At 57.5% G+C, this 11,403-nt stretch overlaps 1 protein-coding gene across 1 annotated transcript in view; it reads right to left on the reverse strand.

Moving 5' to 3' along the window:
* Positions 1 to 10,700, reverse strand: part of Peg3 (paternally expressed 3) — a 28,658-nt gene extending 17,958 nt beyond the window's left edge. The window contains exons 1-2 of the mRNA XM_047528313.1: positions 10,538 to 10,700; positions 5,956 to 6,042 (exon numbers count right to left, since the gene is read on the reverse strand). The gene's annotated coding sequence lies outside the window, so the exon portion shown is untranslated. The remainder of the gene's footprint in view (positions 1 to 5,955; positions 6,043 to 10,537) is intronic.
* Positions 10,701 to 11,403: the final 703 nt, after the last annotated feature.

Raw genomic sequence — 11,403 nt, forward strand, 5'->3', positions numbered from 1 at the left:
TGAAAATAAGCTAATACACAGTTCATAAAATTAGTGATGCCAAAAGCCAGTGCTTCACATCAGAAGTCAGAGAAACATGAGCTACCACAGTGAACACCTTCTCGACCTGCTAAAGGGCACATTTCAAAAGGTAGAAACTGATGCTGGTGAGGGTAGGGAGAAGCTGGCCAGCGAGGGAATGGAGTGTATTCTGGATGCCAATTTGGCCTCAGTTTAAAGACATTAAACCCCCCCTTCCTTTTGGACAAGCAAGCCTCTGCTTAAAGACAAGCAGATAGTAGTAAGAAAAAAATCTAAAAAGTCAGCTGCAAATCACAGTGAGGCGCTTCCAGGTACAACTACCTTCCAGTTGTAACAGGCAAAGCTCTGGGCTGAGGGTGCCTGGGGCCGTGGAGGGACGGGGCAGTGGGAGGGGCTCTGCAGGAGCCCAGCCCCCACCGCAGTCCCCACATCTGGGCCTCTGGGCCGGCGCTGGGATCAGATGGACCTGGCCGGCACCCTCCCACACAGCTGAGCCCAGGTGGGCCACGTGGGACAGGGCAGCTACCCTCCTGACCGTCGGCCCCACCCTGCCCCAACTCACCCTGTCCTCCCCCTGTAGCCCAGGGCAACCAGCAGTGGGGTCTGAGTGGAGTCCGCGCCTGCCCCGCCTGCACTCACCCCGCCTGCACTCACCCCGCCCGCACTGGCAGACCAGATCCCAGGTGACCGCTCCTGTGACAGTGGGTCTGGCCAATCAAAAGCATAACTGCTCTACCCACTGGGCCGCACTTCCCAGGACAGCTTCTCCATGACAACAGCCACACCCACCAGTGAAGAAAACGGAAGACAGAAGTTTGCAGGGCTGAGGGGAGAAGTCTGGAGGGATGTCTAATGTCACCGAGTGAAATGCTAAGGTGAGGAGGGCGTTGGCCCAACAGTGGTCCAGAAGGGCCATCAGTGAAAAGGTAGCCAGCTAGTCAGAGAGGTGCTTGAACATGTGTGCCCCCAGCAGAACAGGGGAGTCCTGTCCCGTCCCTGCCCACAGGTCCCCGAGGGCATCTGTGGCCTTTTTAACCCCAGTATTTTTATAGAAAGTGTTCAATAAACATTCTTTGCAGAAAGATGCAAAAATGCTCAATAAATCCAATCTACCAAAGTCTGAGAAATAACTCGTGAAGGGCTATTCTGCGACCAGGAGGGCGCGTCCTCTTGGGGTAAACTGCTATCCGTGATGGACTAAGGGGCGGGCCTGAGAGCAGCCGCTGCGTGAAGAGCGGCTCGTAGCCACTGGGCAGTCTTTCCTGACACACTCTCGGCCAGCGGTCCTCCCAAGCAAACACCAGCAAGCACATCATCAAACACTACCTGCCTCCGAGGTGGTGGTGGGGGAACAGGGCCCTCCACCACAGCCACCGTTCTACGTCATCTCAGAAGTCCTAGGAAAGGTGCGAAAGTGGAAAAGCTCTATTCTGAACTGAAGACCAGTCCTGGGAGTACAGCAAGGAGGAAAATCCCCATTAATAGCAGAAAAAAAATGCCCATAAAAATATTTAACAAGCATTTGTAACTCCAAACAAAACCTTAAGAACTTACAGAAGGACACAAAGTTGGTCTTAAGTGGACAAGACATATATAAATTGAAAACACAAGCAGGAGCCACGAATGTGACTTCCTTTCTAGGGATCTGACAAGCACATGGCCCAGTTCTCCCGGAGGAATACGTGCAGTGTCGACAGGGCTCTGCCCTCGGAGTTGTGGGGACCCAAGCCAGGGTGTGGCGAACACCAGGGGTCCAGACCTGACGTGGAGACTCAGGCTACCGCCCAGCGGCCTTAAATCAGGAGGAGGACTAGCCACGTGAACAGAAGTCGGGACTCGGTGGTGAAAGGCAGCCTGCAACCACAGAGACCAGAGCGGGCAGCCGAGGGCCTGACCCGCTTCCCCAGAGTGCCGTAAACCAGAGCCGGCTGGGGCCCAGGGAGATGAGGCACTTCCGCTGCTGCTTCTGGAAGGCAAGCCACAGGGGCAGGGACAAGCACCCCCGCTCTGACTGTGCAGGTCCTGCACCAAGCCAGCTTTCCTCCCGGGGTTTTACTAACAAGGAGCCAGCGCAAAGCCTCCACGTCACGCTACCTAATGGTTAAGTCACGTTTCAAAGAAACTTGCAGCTCTGCTTCCTGATTCAAACACAAAATCCAAGCACCTGCAAAATATTCAGAGTAGGAACTGAAGCCACACCCGCTGGCCTGCTCCGTTGTGTTCACACCTTATGAACCTGCATGGGTTGTTCTTACGCACACAGCACCTCACTTGTGCACAAGACAGAACGTAGCATCGCACACAGGGATCAAGTGGTCTTTGAGGGCAAAACAGAGTGTGCCTGGGTGTGAACAGTGTGACAAACAGCACGCTCTCACAGAGCCATTCACACAGAGGACATGGCCAAAGAAGCCACCTAAGGCTACGCACAAATGGGGAAATCTATGGGGAAAAGGCGTGGTTAGTAAAAGAAGCCTTTCCCCATTTCTATTAGGACGTCATTTCAGGTTCATAAGCAGGAGGAAGACATTCGATCCACAACCTGGAGGTGGATTCAGTCCCTGCCTCCTCCTCCTCTGGGCTGGCTGCCCTGCAGCTTGCTAGCTCCTCCCTCTCCTCTGCAGGTCCCCACCCCTGCGCACGCCCAGGCACCCTCCAGTGCCACTTGTGCCCCTTCCTGTGCCTGCCCCCGGCTCCCTGCCGAGCACTCACTGTCTTCCCCGCAGGTGGAGACTCCAGCACGGGGGCCTGCCCTTCGCCTCCTGGCTCGAAGGTGGACGCCTGCACACCCTCACTTTCACAGGAATCCTAGCTGTGGCCACGTGCTGGCCAAGGGCAGGGGGCGGCCACAGGCACTGGCCCAACTCTGGGAAGGGGAGGCGAGGGGCCGGATGCTATGAGTTGCCTGTCCCACAGTGGCAGAGGAAGGCGCCCGTGGGCATCTGCTGCTCAGCCCCCGAGGAGCCTGTTCCCAAATACAGCCTTCTGCATACAGGGTGAGCTCATCCATGAGCTGGGACACCTGGAACCACAGAGCAGTGGCCATGTCTGCTAGGTGACATATTGCCACTGGGGTCTGTGTGATGGAAAGTCTATGACAATTCTATCTTCTAAGATGCAGTTAAAAAAAAGCATGACTCTAACAAGTAACACGATGCATGATAAAAGACAGAATTCACAGTGGGGAAGATCTTTGCCTTCACTCAGAGAAACTGCGGGTCGGTGGACAACTGATCAGGGACACATGCAGGACACGGGGGTGTGTATGGGACCATGTGTGGGGGACAGCCAGCCTGTGGCCCGGGCTCTGACCTCAGTCTCCCATGCCCGTCAGAGGTGGGAGGACGCCACACTCTCCTGCCAGTTCCACTACTTACTTCAGTCCCTCACCATGGTGCACCTAGATCCAGCCCCCGACTCCCTCTACCTACCTCATGGGCAGGGGTCTGGGATGGAGGACTTTAACGTCAGGAGCCCAGGAGGCTGCTCTCTGTCTCTCAGGGACAGCATGGAGTGCAGTCTCTCCTCTCTCCTCGTCTGCTCCACTCTCCTGCCTCTTTCTGCAGATGGATATTCTCTGCTTATGTGTCCCGGCATCCAAGTTCTGAGTCTGAGAGGTGTGTGCTGCCACCTGATTTCTTCTAGGGCAGTGGTTCTCAGACTCAGGTGTGCGAAGAGCCACCCTGTGCTCGTGGAAAATGCTCTTCCCATCAGGACTGCTCAGGGGCTGCTTCCTCAGAGAGAGGTGCTCGGCAGGTGCTCCAGGAGCTGTACCTGAGAGCCACCGCTGCAGGCTCGAGGGCCCAGGGTGGTTCAGCTAACTCTGAACAAGGCACGTAGAGACCCCTGGTTTGGGGTGAGGATTTTATGGGGGAATGGGGCAAGGGGAGGAGGAGCACTACCCTACACACGGGCCTCTGTCTGGTGCATGGCACCTTCCAGGTAGCCTCTAACATCTGGGCTTACCTCCACCTGAGTAAGTTCAGCACTTACCACACTCCAGCAAAAGCTCCTCACTGGTGTCCATTTTTGAGGGATTTCCCCAAAGGTTGAGAAAGAGAGGAAATAATATCTAAGAGTTCAGTTTTGGGATTAGCACAAAAACAGCTCTAGGTTACTTTAATCAGAACTTCTTTACATGGATCAATCCCAGACCAGTGCGATTTATCGGACCATTATTTTGATATCAGTAATTGACTGACCTTGTTTTTTAAGGGGTGGGGGGGCATGAAAAGGCAAGCCCCAAAGCTCGGCTCCTCTGACAATCTACAGGGGAGAGATGCTCTTCTGGACCTAACCCAGATGGAGACTGGGAGGGCTGGGAGATAGGCAAGGAGCATCTGTCCTCTGGTAATGCCAGCAAGGGCGGCCACTGGGCCGGACGGCTGCTTGGCCTTGCAGCCAGTGCTGCTGGCCCTCACCCACACCCTCCAGGTGGATTCTGTACTCACTGGTGCCTTCCCGTTACGCTTTCCTCTCCTGCACAGTCTAGCTCTGCCTACAGGGGGAGAATCTGGCAGTCACACACTCTTGACCAATTAGGTCCCTGCTAGTGTCACCTCCTGCCATGGATCACTAAACCAGATTGAGTAATCCGGGAACAGGAGCATCTGATTTCAACTGCAGGGCAGTCTCTGAGTTTCCTGAATGTGGTCTACAAACATGAGCCCACAGGTGGGGAAGGCTCCTCACTCCCCAGGGGCTTCAGCACAAGCTGGACACCTGGAGTACTCATCCAGGCCACAGTAAGCCATGCAGGGCCAGCTGGCCAGCTGGCCTTCCCCCAGGAGTGTCCCCACCACCAGCAGAGTCTGCTGTTTGGTAAGTACCTTTCCTGGCAACGGGAGTCTCACAAGGTAGACGCAGAGGCAGGGACTGCCTTGCTCATTCTGGAGTGCCTAAGTCTGGCGCCGTTCTGTCCAAACAGGCCCAGTGTCAGGGCTGGCTAGTGGGCCGAGCCCACTGACCACGGCTGGCTCTCTTGCTCACTTCCCCACGTCACGTCATTCATTGGTCTGCTCTGAATGTTGAAAACCGTGAATGAGGAGAGTGACCTCTGGTGAGTCTCCTCCCTCAGTGCCTCTCACCACCTCCTGCGTGGTGACTCCACGCCACCATCTGTCACCCAGTCCAAGGAGATCTCCCCCACCCGCTGTATCCACCCCGCCCTCTGCACCTTGCAACTAGATGACCTCGGCAGATGTGCAAACCTGGCTCCACCTGCACGCCAGGTTACCCCGAAGGACCGCCACCAGCTGCAGGGCCTCTGAAGACTGGCCCCAACTCACCTTCCTCACCTCGCTGGGCAAGGCTCGCTCTCTCCTGGCTCTAGGTGTCCTGGGGTGTGGCTCCTGTCTCTGCATCCCTCAGGAACATCTCGCCCTCTGTTTAGACCACTCTCCCCATGACAAACGCCACTCATGGTCCTTCAGGAGGCAATTTTTAAAGTCCCCAAACACCTCACCAAGGACTTCCACAGTCCTGTCCAGATTAAATTAGCTCCCCCTTATAAACGTGCTCAGAAAGGCATGAATCCCACAGTCGTGTGGTCCACATCTTCACCTCCCCGTGAGACTACAAGCTCCATGAAGACACTTCCTTTTCCACTTAATGCTGAGTTCCCAGTACCCGGCACAAAGTGTACACTGGATCAACACAGGCTGATGACTCGGATCTCTCATGCTTCTCAAATCACCCCTGAGAGAGAGAGGAGGCCTGGAGGAGGGGCTGAGTGTGAGGAAAAGAGGAGGACACCAAGAAGGACGGTGTGAGACCAAGGAGGAGGGTTCCCAGCCAACAAGTGGACGGCCAGAAGAGCCCGTGTGTTCTTAGAGGGTGTGAGGACATCATGGGCAGTGGAAAGTGTCATGGCATGGGAGCACAGTGGTCACTGCAAAGGCAAGTGCGGGAGGTAAGCAGTGGGTTTCAACTCACCTGGACCCAGCCACCTAGCGCTCGGACCTAGTCCCTCTTTCTCTTGCCAGCTGTCGCCAAGAAGGGTGAAAGATCAAGAAGGCAGAGCTGTGGAATGAAAAATAAAACATGAAGCACCAAGTTTACTTTGCAGTTACAGGCTCTTCCGTGGTGAGCAAGCACACAAGTTCATCTTTATTGCCCACAACTGCAGAGGTTCAGTGAAACCAGGAGAGCAGCCTCACTGCCTAGGATGAAGGTCACAGGCACTGTCCCCTGTGTCCTTGCTGACCCTGGCTATGCTCATGGCCTTCTGACAAGGTTATGCTAAGGTCCTTGAAGTCAGCTCTGGGGTGTCTCCAAACCCAATAACCCAAATCACCGCTGACACATGTGGCACCCACCCTTCCTCTCAAGGCGAGGATACGTGCTGCGGGTAGAACTGGAGGGAGAGAGTGGCTAAGGAAGTACTATTACACAGTTCTGCCCAGCGCACACTCTCACAGCTACGTCAGGTTTCATGATTCCACTGACTTTCTAGGCAAACTATTACAAAGTCAATGCCAATTACAAAATAGAAAATTGACTTGTGTTTTACAGAGCTCACATGGCATGCCAACACAGGTACCCATTGGAAACATGCCTTTAAGCTTGTTTTGCCATTTAATAGCCAAAGGAGTAAGACCAGAAATTTAATTTTGCTATAAATTTAAGTATGAAGAAACTAGCTTATTTTAGAACCTTAATGCTACCATCACCAACACTATGACACTGTGTCATTACTTAATTATGTGTGATATTTTAGGCTTATCAGCATGCTCCCAGTGGGCTAACAATACATAGTTTAAATCCCAAGGCACTTAAGAGCACCTGCTCAATCAGCTGGAGGCTCCTGGGGGAAGGAGCATCACATCACATTTCTGGTTTCTGTTCTAGAGTCAGGAGAGTACATTTTGGTAAGATCAAATGGTCTACTTATTAAAAATTATTTGCCATTTGTTGATGCTCCATAAATATCAGGCATTATTGTTAATACTAGCCATTAGCAAATACATACTTTAACTGGAACTGGAAGGAAGAGTCCCTTGTGTTACTTTCCTAGCCTGCTGCGGGGTGGAGGGTGGAGGGGAGAAAGAGGAGGGAGACAGGGACTTAAAAATCTAGAGTGGAGCTTCAAGCATGCTCAGCTTTGGCAGCCACTGCAGCGCACCAGAGCCCTGCAAGCTTGGCCCTCTGCGAGCCATGGGCGTGGCCAGCCTCTCGCCACACCCTTGCCGGATGCTCCTGCCAACACCCTCACCCACCTCCTCAGGACCACCTGCAGCTCTTCCTAGTCCTATCCCACCAACTGTGAGATTTGAAAAACTCTCTTCTGCTCCCATAGCCTCCAAATTACCCAGACCCCCAAATCATACGCTCTGCCCACCTCCTTCGTATTTCCCCCCAAAATATATTAACCCCCTGAATTCTGGACCCATGTCTTTGCAGAGAGCTAGGTTCACGTTGAGCCCCACGCATGCAGCACCGCAGTGTGTGTGGCGCCCAGTCTGGTGAGCAGGGCTCGGTGGGCCGTGTCACCTGAGGACACCACACCCAACCGTCAGCCAGTCTAGATGTCACAGACGGAAGACCACGCTCTGTGGACCTGCCCCACAGACTGCGCAGCAGTCCCGGCTGCCACCTTTCAGCCCACACGGAAGTACCAAGACCACGGGGATGGGCGGGCCCACCAGTCACTCAGAAGACAGCCGCCGCCCCCCCCCCGTCCGCCCCCTGCAGCCAGTCCCAGCCAACGAAGATGGCGCCAGCACAGAAAGCATCGGACACCCCACTGTGGCTAGCAAAGATGACTCTAGAGTGGGCGGAGCTCTGCTGTCCCTGTCACTCAGAAGACAGCCCCTCCCCTGGGCCCACCCCCTGCAGCCAGTCCCTGCCAACGAAGATGGCGCCAGCACAGAAAGCATCGGACACCCCACTGTGGCTAGCAAAGATGACTCCAGGGTGGGCGGAGCTCTGCTGTCCCTGTCACTCAGAAGACAGCCCCTCCCCTGGGTCCGCCCCCTGCAGCCAGTCCCTGCCAACGAAGATGGCGCCAGCACAGAAAGCATCGGACACCCCACTGTGGCTAGCAAAGATGACTCCAGAGTGGGCGGAGCTCTGCTGTCCCTGTCACTCAGAAGACAGCCCCTCCCCTGGGCCCACCCCCTGCAGCCAGTCCCTGCCAACGAAGATGGCGCCAGCACAGAAAGCATCAGACACCCCACTGTGGCTAGCAAAGGTAACTCCAGGGTAGGCGGAGCTCTGCTGTCCCTGTCACTCAGAAGACAGCCCCTCCCCTGGGTCCGCCCCCTGCAGCCAGTCCCTGCCAACGAAGATGGCGCCAGCACAGAAAGCATCGGACACTCTGCTGTGGCTAGCAAAGATGGCTCCAGGGTGGGCGGAGCTCTGCTGTCCCTGTCACTCAGAAGACAGCCCCTCCCTTGGACCCCCCCCCCTGCAGCCAGCCCCTATCCATGCAGAAGGAGCGTGCGCAGTAAGGTCAGGCGCCCCCTATGGCTACCAAAGATGGCTCCAGGGTGGGCGGGACTCTGCTGTCCCTGTCACTCAGAAGACAGCCCCTCCCCTGGGCCTGCCCCTGCAGCCAGCCTCTGCCAATGAAGATGGAGCCAGCATAGTAAGGAGTCAGATGCCCCGCCTTGTGGCTAGCAAAGATGGCTCCAGGGAGGGCAGGGCTCTGCTGTCCCTGTCAGCAGACAGCCCCTCCCTTGGGCCCAAGGCCTGCAGCCAGCCCCTGTCCATGAAGATGACACCTTCATAGCAAAAGTCAGGCGCCCGCCTGTGGCCAGCAAAGATGGTGCCAGTTTGGTTGGGCTCTGGGCCCAACAGTCACTCAGAAAACAAATCTTTCCTCAGGCCTGCCCCCTCCAGACATCCCTGCTATCAAATTGACGCCTGCGCAGAAAACAAAAGTCCGCCTCAATGATCAGCAAAGATGGCGCCAGGGTGGATTGATACTCTCTCAGTCACTCAGAAGAGCCCCTCCCTTTGGCCCACCCCCTGCGGCCAGTCTACAGTCAACGAAGATGGAACCTGTAAACGGGTGCCCCGCTGTGGCCAGCAAAGACTACACCACGGTGGGCGGGCTCTCCTGCCCCTGTCAGTCACCTAGAAGACAGTCCCCCTCTTGTGCCCATTCCCTGCAGACAACTCAGCTGTCAATGAATACAGCACCTGCGTACTAAATATCACACGCCCCTGGGTGGCCGGAAAGATGGTGCCTGGGTGGGCGGGGTCTGAGCACTGTCAGTCTCTAAAAAGACAGCCCCTCCCTCAGCTACACACTCTGCAGCCAGCCCAGCTGTCATTCAGGATGGCGCCTGCCGCAGTAAACGTCAAGCGCCCCTCTGTGGCCAACAAAGTCTGCATCGTGGGTGGGAGGGTCATTCAGAACAAGACACCAACGCACAATACACCTTTGCTGCTTCCCGTTTTTAACACCTTCCAAAGATGGAACCTGATACATCCCAAGGGAAAAAAATTTCAGTGACAGAACGGGACTCTAGTGCACACTACCCAAGGAGAAGCTGCGGGAATACTGCAGCCACGCCCCTTAGACTAGCTGTACCGCGGCAGCTGCGGCAAGGTAGGCGCACAGCACCTGGCTCCACCGAATGTCGCAGGTTGAGCCAAAAAACCAACCAGAGAAGAGCTCAGTCAGGGTGGCAGCTCCACTGCCAGCACCCCACATTCTCCGGGTGCTGCCGAGGTCACGACCCGCAGCCCCAGCCCGACACAGCAGTCAGTCAAGACTGTACCTGCGCAGTAAAACCCCTCCCCTTAAAGATGGCGCTGGACAGGCAGGGCCAGACAGGACTGCCACAACCCCAAGAGGGGTTGCACCATCCTCGGCCCCGCCCCAGCCTCGGACAACCAATCAGAACAACGCTGCGCGGCAAGCACGCAGTCCCCATCCGAAAGCACTCTGCCGCCACCAGAGGGCGCCAGGCGAGCGGGCGGAACCCCCAAACACCTCCCACGTAAGCCCAGCCCCACCCCCCAGTGGCTTGTGGCCCCGCCCATGGCCACTGCGGCAAAACAAGCCCCGCCCCCAGCAGGCAGCCCAGTACCGAGCGCGGGCGGCAGACCCGTCACTGCCGCGATGGGGTGGTCCCGCAGCCTCTGCGCCCCCGGACTGGGCGCCTCAGGGATGGCACCCTGGCGTCCCCCTGCTCGAACTCGGCTCAACAGGGTGTTAGGCTCTCCAGCGCCCCCCATACACTGCCCGACTGGTGCGATGAGTAGCTTCTACGCTTTGTGTGGCAGAGCCTGGAGACCCCCCGGAGCCCCGAGACCCCAACCACGCAGGACGGCAGCCCCGCGGCAACTCGGCCACCCCCGCTCGTGACCCCCACAGGTGCGGAGCACAGTCTTGCTGCCAGCCCTGTGTAGCCCGCAGCATGACCGCGCCAGCAGTCCTCTGGCCGTCCCTGCCGAGGGTCCACAGGACAGCTGCGACCAGCCCGCAGGGCGCCACCTGGACACCGTCCGTACTGCGCGGACAATGTCCGGCAGGGCGCGCTCCTGCAGGCAGGTAGCGACTCACCTGCCCACAGCGCGGCGTAGCGCGACGCACCGCTCGCCCAGCTCAGCCCGTCTAGCACGTCCACACAGCTCCTGGCGCCCGTCGGCGCCACCAGCCCAGGGTGGACATCTCTGGCTCCTCTGACCCTTGTCCTCCAGCAGCTGCCCCGCGTCTGCAGCCAGCGCTGCCCGATGCCTCCTTGTCAGGCTTCTCTGCAGAGGCGGGGCTTCCGCCAGCCAATCCGCGGCAATGCCGCCCTCGCCACGCCTCCGCGCCGCGCCGCCCAGGCAGCGGTTGCCATGGCAACAGCTTGGCGCGAAGGCTGGGGTTGACGTCAACGGAGCGGGCGCGGGAGCTGGGGCCGTGGCAGGGTCTGGAGATGGGGGGCTGGGGGAGGTACACCCCCAAAGGGATGGGGTGAGCCAGAGAAATGCCCAACAACGACGCCCCGAAGCAAAGCCTCTGGGGGAGTAAAAGACAAACTCACGCATCTGTCTGAACCACAATGAAAGTGAAGTCCGCAAAAACATGCGTGGCGGTCCGAGCCGAGCACAGCTAGACCACGAGGCTCTCTGCCCGGGCTGCACGAAACCCGCGGCCAATCCCGCTAATTCGCGAAGAACTCCTGCAAACCAGCGAGGACCAAGCCAGGCAGAATACCCGCAAGTGGGATGCGGCCGGCCGCTCGGGGAAGCACGCGTGGGCTGCCCGAGGACCAGCGCGCGGACGTGGCCGTGGCCAGAGCCCGCGTGGACCGGTGAGTGTGCCCTGGAGCGCGGAGAACGCGCACAGCGGGCCAGGCTCGGCCCGCCACCGAGGCACCAGCGGGCGAGCGGGAAGCGCTCGCGCGTCCTCCGCAGAACACGGACAGCCGGGAGTTGCCGAAA

The sequence above is a fragment of the Sciurus carolinensis genome, chromosome 16, assembly GCF_902686445.1.
Source record: "Sciurus carolinensis chromosome 16, mSciCar1.2, whole genome shotgun sequence".
Classification (NCBI taxonomy): Eukaryota; Metazoa; Chordata; class Mammalia; order Rodentia; family Sciuridae; genus Sciurus; species Sciurus carolinensis.